General features: G+C 36.1%; 1 long non-coding RNA gene and 1 pseudogene across 1 annotated transcript; both read right to left on the reverse strand.

Moving 5' to 3' along the window:
* Positions 1-2,576: 2,576 nt before the first annotated feature.
* On the reverse strand, positions 2,577-3,222 carry LOC147495173 (uncharacterized). The gene is made up of 2 exons (XR_015199996.1): positions 2,940-3,222; positions 2,577-2,784 (listed from the first exon to the last, which is right to left on the reverse strand). It is a non-coding gene; the product is annotated as an uncharacterized LOC147495173 (long non-coding RNA).
* Positions 3,223-17,180: 13,958 nt separating this feature from the next.
* Positions 17,181-17,933, reverse strand: LOC147495174 (protein IWS1 homolog 1 pseudogene; annotated as a pseudogene).
* Positions 17,934-19,057: the final 1,124 nt, after the last annotated feature.

Genomic DNA, 19,057 nt, shown 5'->3' on the forward strand with positions numbered 1-19,057 from the left:
AGATCTAGACAGGGAAGCTTTGAACTCTTGACACATGACGTGGTCATACCTTTCATATTGTCCTATAGTTGCTCGATATATGAATACGTGATCCACCGAATCTGACTTACCACTGAAGACACTGAACTTTGGTTGCCGGTTACCGCGAGGATAAGGCTTTCTCATTATTCGAGATGTGAAAGGAGATCTGCCTACCCCCATTATGGTGAATTGAACAAGGGAGTCTTGCATTTTTCTCCCCTTACCTATCATCCGATGCATCTGACGGATCAGGTCATTCTTCTCAGTTTCCCATGCACTTTCTTTGGTAGAAAGCTTCTAGATCTGAGCTCTTTTTCGGTGTCGAGGGTCGACATCATGATCCTAGTCAGTTGACTCTTGTTCAGATGTTGTATCCGAGTCCTCATCTGAGTTACTATATTTCGACTCAGATGTCTCGCGTCGAACTGGACCCCCACGCCTTGGGTTCTTTGCACGACCGCCTTCTGGAAGGTCGTCATCATCGAGATCGATGAGTGGATCCTTCCCTGTGTCAGATTGATACAAATGCCTCAGCAGCTGTAATTCTCACTCAAGGTTGCTTATTTGTTATTCCAGTGCCTGTACTGCTTGGCTCACCTGAACAGACTCTAGGTTTGTGAGGACAACATTCTCACCATCTTGATGCTCCTCCTGAGAGTTATTCCTGGGGCCTACACCGAGAGCAACTGGTCCGTCGGTGTTGGTCACAGGTCTTTAGAGGGGATTATTCACATCATGGTGACCAACATTCTCCCCCCCCCCCCTTAAGGTATCTCGTGCTCTTCTTCTCTGACAGCGACGCTGCGTGTGATAGCGCCTCCCTTTGTTTTCTTTGCTCCTGCCATCATAATGGTAAGAGTTTTTAAACTAAATCAGTCATTTGGAACGAATGTTTACCTGCTTTCGTCCCCATAGACGGCGCCACAAGATGTAGGGGAATTTCTGAGTATCCCCTAATCTTGCTCTATGCCTTGTGATCTAGAAGATTTTACTGAGTAGATAAGGGATGAGATGATTGTGAGTTCAGGGTTGAAACACCTGACGGCTGCCTACGTATCTCCTTGTTTATTTAGGGGAATCAAACCCTATTTTGTGTAGTTCCCAAGAGCAAATTCCTATGGTTTATATAAGAAGAGCTTTGAGAGTCCTAGGGTTAGGGCAAACCTCACCGCTTGTGAGTTCCTTTCCATTTTTGGACTCTGCCTTCCTATTAGGAATCCTCTTCTTATAGAAGTCTGAATCTATACCATATCTTATTAGAGACAGGTATCCTTGTTGATCATAATGTCCCATCGTATATGGGAAGATTCTATCTAAAAGGTAACTCTTAAGATATGTGATTACGACTCCTTCCTTATCATCAAAGATCGCCCTCTTCAGTTTCCTTCAGTTCAGGAACTGTCCATATCAGTTCCTAACGACTTAGATAACTGTTATGCTTAGAGGCGATCAGTCACGTGCCTAACACATGCCTACTAAACACTCGTGCTAAACACGAGATCACTTATTCGCAGAACTGATCCGATGGTCCACGTCTCATTCTGGACATCTATAGTCATGGGTTATTTCCTATACACGTGTCATCTATCCAATGACGAGAAATCCCCCTTACAGTGGCGACGTGAAAAGTTAGGGTTTTCCACATCACTTTTTAAACGATGTCCACAAGTGATGTTACTTCACATCACTTTTTAATTGATGTCCACAAGTGATGTTATAACTTTGCATCATTTTTAATCGATGTCCACAAGTGATGTTATAACGTTTAACATCACTTTTTAAGTGAAATCAATAAGGCCGATTAACATCACTTAGGAAGTGACGTTTCATTCAGATTCCAAATTACTTGTAAAGTGATATGAAATAACTCTATAAATCACTTTAAAAGTTATGTCCCATTTATCAAAATAAAAAATATATATAATAATAAAAAAAACAAAATTGCCAATATCATCCCAATATAATACCATTTTCTTGGTCATTTATCATCAAATAAAGATGAAATGTATCTTAAAATCACATTCACCACACAAATATCATCTCCAATTACAAATATTACACTATATAGAAAAAATTGTAACGAGCCAACATATACCAACAAAATCTAATCTGCAGTACCGAAATGAGCCAAAGAGAACCACAATCACCCAACCAAGAACCTATCACAGCCTGGCTTGATGCAATCAATTTAATCCAAGAACCTATCACAGCCTAACAAATCAATCTGTTTTCTTTTTTCTGTAGTATGAAACATTGTACTAGAAAATCAATGCAAATTTTATAAAAGGAAAATAAATAGACAGAACATCCGCATAATATAGTACCTGAATGACAAAGGAAGTTCTACAGAAGATCAGGTCTAACGCTATGCCAAAAGCTGGTTGGAGGTTGAGTTAAAATAAAAATGTTGTCGTCCATTTTAATTTCCTACATCACTAGCGGAGTAATCTAAAACTTGTGTCTGCCCAAAAAAAACATTTAAATAGCTGTTAATGATTTAGGCAGTAACACAAATAGCATGTAAGCTGCACCAGTGCTTCAAGTGCACCAAACTCTTTTCCAATGAACAACTTTACCCAACAGACGATTATTATAAAAGAAGCCTCTTCAAATAATCCATCCCAACATCACAATTATTACAAAAGAAGCCACTTCAAATAATCCATCCCAACATCACAATTATTACAAAACAAACCTCTTCAAAGAATCCCAATAGCCACACTTGGTATCAAACTTGAATGTTGAATGTCATCTCAAGTATCCCTGATACCAAATCAATATAGAATATGCTCACTAATGTATATCTCAAGTTATAATACGCTTAAATTAACAATATACTCTGTATCTATAGAAGTATCTTTCTAAGTTCAATTTATTAATGAAATTACTCTACAAGAGAGAACATGCAGAAAACACACCTGTTGTTGTGGGTAATCTCCATGTCCAGGATAGGCTCCACCATAAGCATACATGTTAGGATCTTGAGCGGGAGGGGCATATCCGTAGGATTCGTAACCTAGCCTGGTTGTATCCATAATACCCAGCACCATTCCACTGGTTTGGGTATGGTTGTGGTTGTGTCCACCCATTTGACGTATCATGTAAATCCGTCAGATTAATATACATTCACATATATTGATAAATGGGAAGAACGATTATAAACAAGCAAAGCAACAGTGAACCTGTTTGTTTGGAGGGCTACACCCCTAGAAAACTTCGTATACTTGCTACAACCTTCATATAATGGCCTTCCAGACTCCTCAACTGCCTTTTGGAATTTGGCTTTTTTTTTTTGGATCACCAGAAAACTCTTCTTTCTTATTACTCTCATTTGTCGCTTTAAGCATCTCATAAGTCTCGGTGAGGTTAAAGTCTGTAGTTTCAACTCCTTCATCTACTACATGCACTTGCCCTTCTTTTCCATGCAAAATGAAAGGATCATAAGTCATATCAATACCCTCAATGATCAAATGGTCTTTTACAATATCGAGACTCAAATGGTTAAAGTTTTTGCAACTAATGCACGGACATCTAATGCTTGTTTTATCCATCAAAGGAGCCAAAGCGAATGCGATGAATTCATCAACAGCATCTTCGTACTCATCACTAGCTCTGGAAAATTTCAGTATAGTCAATGATATATGTACATAGTAATAAGCACTTGTTTCAAATAAAGCAATAGAAGTGTAAACTATTTAACCTATTTAAAGTTTTCCAAGTCTTGTCCATAACGTCGCTTATATTGAACCTACTATATCGAAGAGTAGCACCTAGATGTATAAGAATCATAACAACATTAGCAGTAGTCAATCCTAACAAATCAGGTGAGAAATTAAGTGATGCAATCGTGAGGTGCAGGTTCCCACAAATGTCTAGATCTCAAATGTCTACACACTCTTGACTATTGAGTGTACCACACTACCAATGTCTAGATCCTTCAACCTTTGTTCCTAGTTGTAGGTTTCAGTATAGTTAATTGTGTTGGCCGGAAAAAGAGCATTTGATTGTTTTGATGTGATGTTCTTATTTTTTTTTAAATGCAAAAAAACTTCAGTGGATTAATTTTGTTCAGGACTGATAAGGGTAGTCTGATTAGTGGGTAGATCAGTACATGTGTCATGTGTGTACAATTTATCCCCAAAACATCAAAATCTAATACCAAAACTTAAGTCCCCTAATTGGAGGCATCTGAAGACAATTAGGTAAAGCAAATGTTAGTATTGCATATTTGTATTCATCTTTCAAATTTAGTTTTAGATAAATCTGGATAAGGGAATCTGATTTTTAAATGGATGTAAATCGGACAGCTTATCCATTTAATCTTGGCCGGTTTTAATGGCGAAGAATTGTGCCTCGACAATTATATTTCTTATTATTGTAGAGTTGTTCAGAACTCATATTACAGATACAATTCATACAAAGAGGCAGGTCGGAAATATGACTAGCTAGAAACGCACCATGCAGACTACTAAATACTATCGATAGACCTCATCTAATTAAGGGAATACTTCAATAATAGACCTCAAACCCAAACCATGAGTTATCTAGTAACTTGTAAAACCAGACTCCATGACTACCATCTAGACATCAAGTAACACCATTGCAATATCATCATGCCTAATTCCACACACACACACACAAAAACTCTCTACAAAACCATCCCAGAAACTTATCCATAAACAAGTGCAATCCAAAAGATTGCAGCCAAACAATCTCAAACAATTAATCTTAAAGATGAACTGAACACAGCAAATCACAATAATTTAATAAACATATCAAGAAATCTTAAAGAGGCCATACCGATTCACAAATAGAAAAACACTCAATTGAAAAACGCTAAAAATTTAGCACACCACCAGACAAACACAAATATATTGAATAAAAAGATCGGGAAATCGAGTATGGAGAGAGGGAGAGAGAAAAAAGGGGGGGAACCTGTTTGCGTTCTTCCTTCTCTCACATGTAAGATCTACTGAAAAAGATGATTCTTTTTTTTATGAAATCGTGAAAACAAGGTATAAATTAGTTAATTTCAAACTGGTATATAAGAAGAAAATCAAGAGGGGAGGAAGAAAGGAAGAAGAAACAAACTTGTTTCGCAATAATTTTCAGCCGACTTTCTAGCTTTTCCCATAACAGTTTCCCCTAAGTATAACTTATACCAAGTTCTCTCAACGGGAAACCAAAATTTTCAGTATCAAATTTGCGGTTTTTTATTTCTAATTTTCATTTAAGGCTAGTCAAGCAAACCAGTGGCTGTTTAATTTCTATTTAAACTAATTTTTCAATGGTCTTTCGATTCTAACTAGGGAAACCAAAATATATTCAGTATAAAAAATCGCGGTCTTTTATTTTTTATTTCTCATTTAAGGGTGGCTAGTCTAACAAACCAATCACGCGCCTGTTTCATTTCTATTTAACCTAATTTTTTTTCGATGGTTTTTTCTAACTAGTTAACTTAATAATTAATAGGTATATCAATAATAACACTTATGGAAGTCACATCACAAGTGATTTCGAAAACTTGGCAAAGTTACTCTTAAAGTGATGTTGAATACATAGATATTACATCACTTTATAAGTGACACAATGAGTGACAACACCTTTAAAATGATGTTAAATACATAGATATTACATCACTTTATAAGTAACACGGCGAGTAACGTAAAAAGGTGTTACTATTCACTATCACGACATCACTTATTAAAATGATGTTGTACAACTCTACTACATCAACCTTTCAAATAAGTGATGTTAAAAAATGATTGTGATAATTATTACATCACATGCTAAGAAAAGTGATGTCATAGTTTTCATATGACATCACTTCGCTGAAAGTGATCTAAAATTAGTGATGTCATATGTCATATTTGTTGTAGTGAGTGATGACACAAGGATGTCCAGATAGAAAGATAACACGTCCACTTGCTTGATCACCACGCCATATCCTAGGAGAGAATTTAGGCCCTTTTTGGATCAATATAGCCAAATAAACGTTAAAAACCCAAAAAGATAATTTTTCCTCTAGTTACCCCCCTTGAGCCTTCACCAATTTCTAAAAGAGCCTTTTTATTTCTTCACCATCAATCCCTGAACCGTTACTACACACACAATAAAAAGCGTACCCAGCTGACGAGTTGAGAATTAGATGAACAATAAAAAGAGAAGAGAATGCCTTGTACAAAAACATAATAGTTAGAAGCTTCAAAAGAAAGAAAAGATTCAAAGATCGAAATCTCCCAAAAGTTCAAAATCAAAAGGAGTCGAATTCAAAAGAAACAAAAGAAAAGTTAGAACTCCCAAAAATCAAAATCATATGGAGTCACAAAGCCAAAGGGCCAATAATGAATCACAAAATCAAAAGCAAAAGAACAAAACGAGGTTCTTCTCTAGTTACAAATATCCTAAAGACCCAATTTCTCAACTTATCAGAGTTTGTCGACCCTTCCTTTTATTTCTAAACCACTACCTTAGCCCCGTAATTTCTAATAAAAGATATCTAGCTCAGATCAACTAGGAATAAGGATGGTGTGATAGTAAGTGGATATTGTGATCAATCGACCCCGATTTCCTTAGACGACATTCGAGTATGTGAGGAATATAAGTGCCCTCTGCACTTGAGAAAATGAAACTTGAGTGAATCTATCAGAGAGTTGTGATTGCAACACACCCCTGTGAGAACCCAACTTAAGGATGCTCTCCAAAAGTTTTGGAAACGACTCTGCTTTTGGATTTCACCGCTCATGTTTTGCACGTTTATCTTTAGATGATTAAATTATTGTATATATATTATTCTAAGTTCAAAGGAGTTTTTCTTTATTCCCAGCTAATGAGATGTATAAACCTCTGAGAATAAATAAGGAAACAAGACCTTTTGTACTAAATAGAGGAAGTGTCACACCCCAAATTTCTAGACAATATTTAAAACAATTATATTCAATTATCTGGAAACCTGGGGTGAAACAAAACCCAAAATCCTGTTATCAAACACAATATATGCAAAACTGAAATCAAAAGAAAACTAAAAGGAACAATCCTTAAATCACATTATTAAACTACAAAGAAACTAACCAACTCTATTACATCTGTCTCAAAACAAAACCGTACCCTTCAGAAAATCTTAAACCATAAGACTCCAAGAGCAACTCCAAATCACGTGTCCTTATCTACTGCACTCCACCATCTATGTTCCCAAGAACACACTCACGTTGCAAAACAAAGCAAACATGGGTCAGCAAATTGAATTTGCTGGTATGAGTAGACTAACAAAAAAATATATATAATAATCTTTCAAATTAATAAATATAACATTACCAACCATTTCAACTTGGAAGACAATATAGTTCCGTTTTCCAAAACGGCGTGTAGTTTCTTCCCAAGTAAAATTTCACCCCCAATATACAAATTTCAAGAATCTCATATAACATTACTCATCAATCCCACTTTCCAAAATAACTCACAACATAAATATTACTTACATTCTATTTATTAAATGCACATATGATAACCTAATAAAATATTAGTTTGGTATACCTTACGTTTAAGCCAACACGTCGTCTTAGGGTAGGACAACGTCTCTGCATAAAAAGTTAATAAGTCCTACCTTCCTGCAAAGCAAAGTTAGATTTCCCAAACGTAATCATATATAGTATACATCTATTTCACTCTCACTGCAACCATCATGGGTATATATAATCTGGCATAATATATCGCCAATATTAACTAACATTCATATCACACCACCATATCCATCATATCACGCTAACCATATTCACATTCCTTCGTAAGAAATTATATGCATTATATCATAATATATCACCAACCATATCCAACAACTCGCTCATACTTAAAGCCAATATTTTTCTTAAAAACCACTCATCTACTGATGAGAACGAGGAACTATATCACAACTAGGGAGTACATTCATCCCTTGTGAGTATCAACTTACACCAACCACGTATACATTTCCTTATAAGAAACCATGTACATCATAATACATAAATATTCATATGCAATAACTCAATCACATGTAAAATCAATGTTTTATTTTAATATCACTCGTCTACTTATGAGAACGAGGAAAAAGTCACAACCAGGGAGTACATTCATCCCTCATGAATATCAACTCACACAAACCACATAAATATTTCTCATAAGAAATCATATGCATCATATGCAATAACTCCAGCACACGTAAAATCAATATTTTACTTTGATTATTAACTATCTCGTTAACTCATTCATTAAAAGACACAGCCCAACCTTTAGTTTCTACTCCACGATTTGCACTACACACATTTGCCAAATCACACATATCTATGTGCCTCACTCACACCGAGTACCACTACAAGACATATGTCCCAAGCGGGATATCACCTCCAGGAAACATACTTTCATCTTGTAAACTCGTAACTTGTGAGTCACAACTATCTCTGGGCTTTCCATACACATAATCACAAAGCCTCCTTTGGGTATAACAAAATATCAGGTCATTCATGGCACATTCAATGAATTCCTTGGGTCATTCCCGCCACATTCAAGGAATACCCATCATAATACTAACAGGTCATTCATGGCACATTCAATGAATACCTTAGGTCATTCCCGCCACATTCCAGGAATACCTATCATAACACTAACAGGTCATTCATGGCACATTCAAAGAATACCCACCTACATTCCCGTACATTCAAGAAATACATGCCACCCACAAGGCGAATGCCTTAGTTCCTCTCTAAGGCGGCTTTTCACATGACATCATTAGTAATAAACATTTCTTTTCATCACAAAGGCATGGAGAGATCTAACAATATGGGCGACACATTAAATTTTCACCGGACATTTTTACACCGGATTTTAACACTCAAGAGTTCTCAGTTATTAAAATATTTTTATTACAAAACAAACACCGTCTCAAACAATAGAATCATTACTGAATATTCTAAACACAATAACTAATCAACTCATCTCATTATCAATTATATAAATCATAGATATCAAAAGGTTCAATCAGGAATAACGCATTAGTTAAATGTCTCGTGAATACATTTTAAACAACCACAATCACGTACACAATTAAGTACTAACATTGTACACATATAGTTATCACAATAATTAATAACTAATAACTAATATAAAATATAGTGTAGTGTAGTGGCTGTGTTTTTGCTCAAAGCTGCCTACATATCCAAATATTTCAAGATTGGAATCAAGCCTTCGTAGTTCTTATCAGCCACATAGTCAATGCTATAGTTTTTCCTACATTCATCCAAATGACATGTAACTTAATTATTTAGAAACTAAGGTATGTAGATATTCTTTTTCATGTAGAACTCGAAGTCCCAACCTCAGCCCATCCAGAAGAAAACTTAGGTCGAAAACGGTAAAAATCCTAATATTCAGCAAACTAGATTTCTGATAGACTATCTTCCGAATGACACAACTCTTTCCACAGGTATCCAAACGCATCGAGGCTTTCTGTGTTGAAAATCTGACACACAGAACTTACTTTCTTATGTTTTACAAAAATACCCAATCTCATTCTAAATGTGCCAAAATTAGGCTCAAACACAGTGCGAAGAAACTGATTTCTGACGCACTATTTTCTGCCAGTCAAACTTCCAAACGTCATAACTAATTCCACAGGCCTTCGAATGCGATGAGGCCAATTGGAATAGAAATCAGACTTCCAGATCTTACTCTTTTATGTTTTATAAAAATTCTAACTCTCACCCTAACTATTTTAAAACTGTACTTGAACACAGTGCGTAGAAATTGATTTCTGACACACTATTTTATGTCAACCAAGCTTCCTGACATCATAGCTATCTCTACAGACCTTGGAATGCATCGAGTCCAATTGGGTTGGAAAGAAGACTCAGAAAACTCACTATTTCATGTTTCGGCGAGAGTTTGAATCTGAACCTAACTATGTGAAAACGTGGTTCGAAAACAGGCACAGATCCAGATTTCTGCAGTTAGAAAATTATGACGTGCTAACTTCCGAACACCGTAACCATATCTACAAACCTCGGAATGCGACGAGGTCAATTGGGTTGAAAAGCAGACTTCCAAACCCTACGTTTTCATGTTTTCATAAAAATCTAGTTTAAACTCTAACTAAATTAAAACTGAGCTCGAAATCAGACCAGCGCTAACCTTTCTTAAAATTTCAGCAAGTCTATTCTTACCTTCAATTAAAATGCACAACTTTGATCTAAATTAAGCTCAAGATGTATAATTCAATATATGCAAATTGCTGTTTGGAGGTAGTTGATCAGCCCCAAATGTGCATTTTATTACCTTTACAATACTTCAATTATGCCCTTCTTATGCTTAATGAACAGACAACTTATAGTTTTTGCTACCGTTTGCAGGATACAGACCATTTAGGACATATATTCCTAATACGTGTAATTTAGCACGAAAATGACTGCTATTGACACTGCTTGGGAAGATTTTAGCTTAGGAGCAAAAATGTCGAAAAGTCAAAGTCAACTGTCAAAGACTCAAAGCTAAAAGTCAAGGACCCAGGGACTTAAAGCCAAAATCAAAAATTCCATTGTATGAGCTTAGGTTAAAAGCCCACAAGGTTGTTTCTAGAAAGAAGGGCAAGGGTGTAATTGGTGTCCTATATAAACCAAAGAGATGTAGAGAATTAGTTATCCAACGTATTAGGGTCCAAACCATTTGGTTTGCTAGGAGTAGTTTTGGTCACACTCTTTAAACCCGGACCGACCCGAGCCCGACCTGATAATTTAGCCCTAAACCCGTTAAAAGGGCTAAAAAACCCGAAACCAAACCCAGACTGAAATCGAACCCCAAATCCGGTTTCAATTGCATACTACTAATTTCATATAAAAGAATGAGTTAGATAAATATTTGGATTATGATCTCATTATTCATGTTTACAATGATGAGTTATTTAATATATTGGATTATGAAAAAAATTATGTTGAGATTTCCAATTTTTTCAGTAATTGCACGTGATCGTGTGTCTATAGTTCATTCCGAGTCCATCTATTTTTAAATCATATCAAATAATTATGTCCGAGTATAGGTGATAATTACTTCCAAGTTCATTAGAAATTTTATTTTGTTTGAAGGATTGGTGGATAGCCGAAGAAGGAATAAAATGTAGATATATATTTCAAATAAAGTTTTTTATTGTCTTCTTTCTTCATTTATACCGGGCTTTATATTACTCGAAACTTGAACTCGAGCCCGATGGGTACCCGAAATATAGGGTTAGGGTAGGGTTTGATCACACTTCTTAACAAAATACCCGACTCCGAACCTGACCTGCTGAAAACTGGTCTGGGTTCGGGTAACCCGATACCCTTTCAAAACCCGAAAAGTCAGGTTCGGGCTGGGTCAAGTACCCGTTTGGACATCCCTAGGAGTAGTGTAACCTAAATTTACATTAAAGTGTTTTTATTTTCTTTTATTTACTTTATTTGCATTTTCCATTGTTGTCTTCAAGTTCCTATCAATCCAAGTTTGATTTCAAAGTTCTTTATTTCAAGAAAAAATGACCTTTTAGTACCATGAACTTTAGTGGTTTTATCAATTTGGGCCACGAACTTTTTTTTTGAGCAAATTGGGCCATGACCTTTGCAAAATCTATCACGTTAGGCCACCGGTGTGTTTCTGTTATTTCAAATGCTGATATGTACTAACAGATGCAAATGTGGCTTAACATAAGCTTATGTGGCTCTGCTGTAATCGACACCTAGAAACAGCTGATGTGGCATGATGATGTCATAATGTCGTCATCGTAAAATCACGCTTTGAATTTTGAAATTGACCTAGAAACATCTGATGTGGCATGATGATGTCATAAGAGAGTCTTCATATGCTTAGCATCCTGCCTTTCTTTCATCCTTCTAGAGGGATAGACCTATGCAAATGCAGATAACAAAACCAACAACAACAAAAAGAGCATCAACAAAAGATAGACACACAAAAGTAGAAGGAAGAGGAAGAAGGAGGATTATGCCCGGCAACATAATGCGGCAAGAATATTTGATTAACGAGAGAACTTGGTCATAAATCGGATGGTGAAACTATTAGATGGTTACTTGAACATCTTTGAACCGGCTATTATTGAAAGCAACGAGGAACTGGAACTATTCCTGCTATAGCTATGTCTGTAGGTGGAACTTTAAAGATACCAACTACATCTCCAAGTCAAGAAACACCAGCAGCAGATATGAATAAGAAGAAAAGAAAACGTCCTGTTACTAGTGATTTCTTTGATCCTATTAACGATGGGGTGCAGTTTCTTCTGGTTTCTTCTGGTTTAGCACCTATTCAAGCAAGTGCAGTTTCAGCAACAACATATCAGCAACATCAAGGGCTTGTTCCTATGTGGGCTTTAGGAACTGGGGGTAATGTTAACGTTAACATGGTCCCTTCAAACGCAACTTTTTGGATGATACCACCACCAACATCTATTACTGGACCTTCAAATCAATGAGTGCTTACACCACAGGGACTTTTTTTTTCTTTGAGACCAGTGGCGTAGCGCCCTTTCCTCATCAGTTGAGTGCTTTCACGACTGGACCTCCATTCTTCTTCCCGGAAGCGTCAGGGTGTGCACCCGGTAGCTCCCTTTGCCGCGCCGCTTCTTTTTCTCCATTGCCTACATTGATGATGATAGTGTTGTTGAGTGTTGACTACTGAATTGTTGTCCACATAAAATTTTAATCGCATGATTAAGGTATCAAGTAAATGGAAGGTGTTGAATCCTCATAATCCGGTGGTGGTGGTGGAGGCGTTGGTGAGGAAGATGAACAGTGAATTTTTTTGGTTTTGTTGGGCTTGGGTCGAAATCAATATGTGGGCTTATGTGAATTTGAAATTTCTATGAAACTTATGTGAAATTTCGAGTTCGAAACACTTTGAAATTTCGATGCCATGTCACCGGTGATTAGGTGTGCACTTCAACGGTGACACATAAGCATTTGGTCGGACACATATACATCCGGCACGCCACATAAGCATGTGAAGTAACAGAATGATAACGGTGGCCCAAACTGATACAAAAAAGAAAGGTCATGGCCCAATTTGCTCAAAAAAAAATTCGTGGCCTAAATTGATAAAACCGCCAAAGTTCATGGTACTAAACGGTCATTTTTTTGACTTAATAAACTAGCAAGAATTGTCGTAATCCGAATTGCAATGCTTTCGCATAACAATTGGGTCTTTCTAATCCCTAATTGTTCATGGTAATCTCTACCAACTAACAACTAGCATGTGAAGCAATCAAACTCATTCTCATGGTGAACTAACTACTTCTAGAATGGAATAGATCATTACCAACAATTCTACGCTAATAACAATCAAGTTTCATCAAGGCTTCCTCAAACCACTCTAATAGAGGTTTTAGCCTTGAATCATTATACTATTATTTCTAAAACAAGAACAATCAAAACAAGTCATTATTGAATAACTAATTAACTTTATTAATCTAATTTAACAATAGTCTAAGATTCAAAATGGATTAAAACTGAATTTAAAACTAATTTAGAACTAAGGTTATGAATACTAATTATCAATTTAAAACAACTAAATCTATGAATGAAAGATTGAATTCAAAATTAAATATTGAAATTTAAACTAAGTATTTTATTCTAAAGTTCAAAACTTGTTCTAACAACTAATAAAATTGACAACTAACTAGATTAATCTATAAAAACTAATTTGATGAATTAAAACTAAGTATTTTGATCATTCACTCATTAAAGACTAACTAAAAACTAATTGACTAAGTAAAAACTAAGTAGCTTAAGAGGTAAGCCTTTGTCTCTTCATATGGAGGAGACAAGATCCACAATTTCGTGCATGGGCTGAGGAGCCATGTTTTGGGCCGAAAAATCGAGCCCAAAACCTTATTACTTCAGTCCACAAAGGGGTTTTCAACTGGATTTGACTTCAACAGCATTTTTATCTATTTTTGCTCCTCTGATTGGTTCAAGGCTTAGACCATTAGAAATCTCTTTCCAAACTGGTCGTTTTGACGTAAGGTAGGCCCAATTCTGAAGTCTGAGTCCAAAGATATGGCTTTTGGAAGTTCAGTTGACTTTTGTGTGCTATTTCTGCCCGCGTTGACTTTGACTTTTCAGCCTTGACTGGGTTTTAAAAGGTTTTTCTCCTTGAATCCTGACCTTCAATCATAGAACTTCTTAGCAACCAACTTTTGCTTCTTTATCTTGCAAAAGGGACGCATTTCTGCACATATTCGACTTCAATGCTTGAAATACATAAAAACACGATAACAGTACTAACTCTTACTTATTAATCACATAATTGGTCAAAAAGCAATATTGTTAAGGGGTTAAAACTACAGTTTTTGGCTCTTATCATAAGCTGATCAATGAATATCTCAACAAGCACTCTTGCATAACCAAGTATTTTTTTTCTTAGCAATTAACTCATCGAGGCAAATGGGTTCCCCAAGGCCCAAACAGGTTTGCTAAATAACTTATTCCCCTTTTTTTGTCCACAGTACTTTGGGTATATCTAAGTTCACCCAATTGGAAACACTAGGGAAACTTTTATCAATTTGAGGTGACCATATAGTTAATTTTTCCAACAACAAAAGTAGGTCCAGTCAAGACTAGTGATCTATCTTCTGCATTTGAAAACTTAAAAATAAAACATTTGTAAATCAGCTATAATCTCATAAGTACCTTTGTTTGCCTTCCATTGTTTGCTCAAGGCTTGTTTAACTTGGTGGAAAGGAAGCATTTTTTCAAGAAAATAGCCTACATGGTAATCACCCCATTCAAATATTCCTTGTTCAGTGACATTCAGTGGGATTTCTAGAACATCACTGTACTTTTCATCTCCGGTGTAGCCTGTTCCAATGTCTAGCTTCGCGAGCTATAACCCCAAAAGGATTAACCATTTCCAGTCATGATCTTGGCAACCAAAGAAGTGAAAGAACTAGGGTTTCTACCTTCATCCATCCCACTCTTATCTATATATGGCAGGTTTCTTTTGATCAAAACCCAAAACTTAGATTTTGAGCACGTTTACGAGTTTTAATATGAGTTTTGAGTACTAACAGATTGAGAATATGATTTTAGTTTGAACCACTCACATATACGTTTTGAATCATCACACTCTTGGACTTGGCTATACGTAACGTAGTTTCATTTTGCTTCAACGGTCTAGCCAAGATGATAAAATTATTATCTACAGGAACAAAGTTGCAGAAAGAAATAAGTTGGAAACTTGTAACGCGACACAAAACATTGTAGATTAAGGTATTATATAAGTACCTCAAAATCAATTGACAGGGATAATGGGATATTTATATATATGAGTACAGATAATAAAACAAGAACAAAAAATAGAACAAAGTTTTCCTTTGGATATATCATCATTAAAAAACATCATGTTTATACAATCTTGTATGGTTACATTGGTCAATCTAACTAAATTCGCTACACGCACAACAGGGCCACCAACCATGCACACTGGGATTCATAGCTTGAACCGGTCTTCTGTTTTGAGCTTTTAAGTTCTGTAAGTTTTTGGATAGCCTGAGTCGCCGCTGATCATGGACAATTTGTACTGCCTTTTCTCGAACTTCAGCAGGGTTTATCTGGGGACGTACAACAAAGGAGGCACATCCATGATTCTAAGCTAGGAGGTGTGAGATTATGTGCACACCCCCAACCAAAAAAAAAAATTATGCACTTTTTTATTTTTTTTCAGAAGGTCTAAACAATAAAGATTAACAAAATTATGTATTTATTTTAATTCACAAAACTAGTGCGTTGAGTCGTTGACTACTAAGAATACAAAGTTAACTACTTAAGCACTTAAGCCATTAATTGATACTACTATGTCTATATATATCTACATAATCTAATCCACAAGCCTACAACAATTCAACAAATTGTTAACTTTCTATAATGTTATAAGTCTATATAACCCTACTATCATGTGGAGAAAACTATAAAATATTAACATTGAAAGTAAAAAAAATTACCTTATTTGTTTGTTTCTTGTAACCTTGTTGTTGTTGGGTTTTTTTTTTTTTTTTTTTTGAGTTTTACAAATAATCAAGACAAACTGCAATGCGCTGCATTTATGAATTTGTTTTTTGTTTTTTGTTTGGGTTAAGGTCTGACGCTTGTTTAAGAATTGAGAGTGAAAGAAAAAATGGAGAGCTTCTGGGTTTGTTATGGGTGATTAGAATTATTGACGTTTATTTAAGATTAGAATTATACAAACTGATCGGTTCGGCTATTTGTTTTTTTTATTTTGTTTTTTTTGTCGGTAAGCGAGGTTGTTAGAGAGGTCCCCTCCCCCTTTTTATAAATAAAACTTGTGATTACATCTTTACATATTCTTTTCCTATTGCATCATCATGTGCAATTTTCCTTACATCCTCCACAAATGAACTAGGTTTTTTAGTTTCATTAACCCATCAAACATTCAAAGACACATTTGTCTATCTTTAATGGTTTTGGACTCAAAATAAATGATAAATGATAATTTTGTAAGGCCAAAAAAAAAAAAAAAACAAAAAAAACGTTGTTTATTAAAATGTTTTTTATTAATTTTTTTTTCATACTATTTTTTTTGTTGATTATATTCTCACTATAGTTTTTGTGGGTGGTAGCGGAAGTTTGCTAAAAACATTGGGGTAAAAGTCCTTATAGTTTGAAATTTTTTCAAGAGCAATTAGTTATGTGGTAGTAGAGTATTTCTAATCTCATAGTTGCCCCCCCTACACGCACCCCCAATATCCATTTATGCAACAAAGTCCATTGTCGTTACTTGGATGGATTGGATGGTGAGGTTTAATCAAATCAAGATGGTGCTCACCCCCAACAAAGTCCATTGTCATTACTTGGATAGATTGGGTGGTGAGGTTTAATCAAATCAAGATGAGCATCACTGAATCCAGGGGCGGACCTAGGAGAGGGCTAACAGGGGCTATAGCCTCCCCTAATTTCCCCACCAAAAAAATAAATTACTATATTTATAGTCAATATGAAAATGCAGGTTTCTATCTATATTAACTGTGTGGGCAGGTACAAACCCAATAAAACATCCTTATCTAGTCATATACGGCCCAGTCCAGATATATACATACTTTCATCTAGACCCACACCCTTCATAAAAAAATTTGTTCAACTTCATAATAGCCCCCGAATAAAATCCTGGTTCCGCCCCTGACTGAATCCCAACCCGGTTGCTCTTTTTGTCGATGGCCTCTTGTAGAAGACTCTATCCACATTATTGCTTCTCACTTCCAGATCATACCTTGTACGGTTATTAAATATATACCGACTCCAGTTATTAACAAGATGTTGTGCAAGCTTTCTGTTTCGAGTACTCTCTTCATTGGACATTGATAAAAAGTTAATAGCTTTGCCGAGACCACTTTTCCCAAGTTCTTCTCTTCTATGAAGATGCTCTAGACCGAGTGGATAATCAGACAATATTTCAAGTACCTTAGTTCGGATGGCTATATTAGGTAGGCTTCCATCTGGTAAGGGTTCAAGCCACTTTCTAAGAAGGTTGAACAATCCGTGTTCTAAGAACTCTTGTTGGTGTAGTTTCTCTGAAAGAGCTTGGGTTAATAAAGGTAGCTTCTTGAGTTTGTTTATAGCCGGCTTACACTCTCTATTAAACTCTGCATCGTCTTCTGCTGCCACTTCCAGTTCAGCAATGATCTTCTCCACATACAATGCTGTTTCGGCAGCAGTCTTCTCAACTCTCATCTTCCTCTTGCCCATGTCGAATAAGTCGTTGAGCTCTTCTTCACGGCTTCTTTTTGCCCGAATAGCGTTGTCCTCATTCGACTTCATTATACCATCTTGTACTTTGTTGTCCTCATTCGACTTCATTAGAACGCGTACTATACCATCTTCTACTTTGTTGCCCATGATAATATCTTCTACTACTAGATTTTGTTGTTGAATACAAAGGAAACTGGAATAGAAACCTAGGGTTGTGAGTTTGTTTGTAATATTTTTTTTTTCTTGCTTGTGTATGACGTAACAGAGAAAGGGTTATTATATATAGGGGAAAAGGAGGATTTCTAATTCTTGTTGTTGGGTTCTGATTACACCTACGCGACTACACGGTATTCAGGAGAGTTTCTAATTTTAGTTTTAAGTTTAATTAAAGGAGGAGAGTTTCCAGTTTCATATGACTACTAATCCTGGTTGGATACTGATGTTGGGCTGCCTGCATAGCAAAATAGAAAGTTGAGCTCTATTATGTCCTAATTCTCATCTCTCTTTTGTTGCATTGTGATTGAACGGTCATCAGATATTCAGATACCATGTGTGAGAAGAACTTTACCAAACTTTAGAACGTAGATATGAATTGAACCATTTTGAATTGAGTCAACCCCAATTCACAGTTGTTCACACTGAATCTGATTTTGAGATTATACTTTACAGAGATACTGCATGAATGTCTGCTGTTCGTGACATTTCTTTTGAGAAAGCCCCTAAACTTGGATCCCATAGGTTATTCCACTATATCCAAGGTGCCAATCTGAATAACTCCCAAGTGTCAATGACAATTCCTGTCTCGACAAGCATTGTCGCAGACTCTGGACCTTTCCATTCATCCACCTATTTTGTTCGATTCTACTTGCCTGTAAGTTCAGGGGACGCCACCCCTTCCTGTCCCTGAACTGAACCTGCAACCTGTTGCATGGTCAAGTCACTGCATTGCAGTCTGAAAGTTTCCAGCAGAGAAACTCTCAGTTTGAGCAGGTCTCCATGGGCAAACTCGACCTGTGGTGGGAAATCAGTTTTAGGTTTCTACCATCCAGCAGCATAATCTTACACAGTGGTAATGGTTTGTAAATACGCACCAGAGACACTATCAGTAAAATATATAGGAAAAAGGTATCTCAAGACCTAAATTTCAATAAAAAGGAGATTAGATTTACTTCATACGGTTAAAAATTGTGGCTCCGAAAGTCTGGTTATCTTATATGTAGAGAAGATAACAAATAAAAGGTTCCTCCGGGAAAACGAAAGACAAATGAAAA

Source organism: Coptis chinensis, chromosome 6 (assembly GCF_015680905.1).
Source record: "Coptis chinensis isolate HL-2020 chromosome 6, ASM1568090v1, whole genome shotgun sequence".
In the NCBI taxonomy this organism is placed as follows: Eukaryota; Viridiplantae; Streptophyta; class Magnoliopsida; order Ranunculales; family Ranunculaceae; genus Coptis; species Coptis chinensis.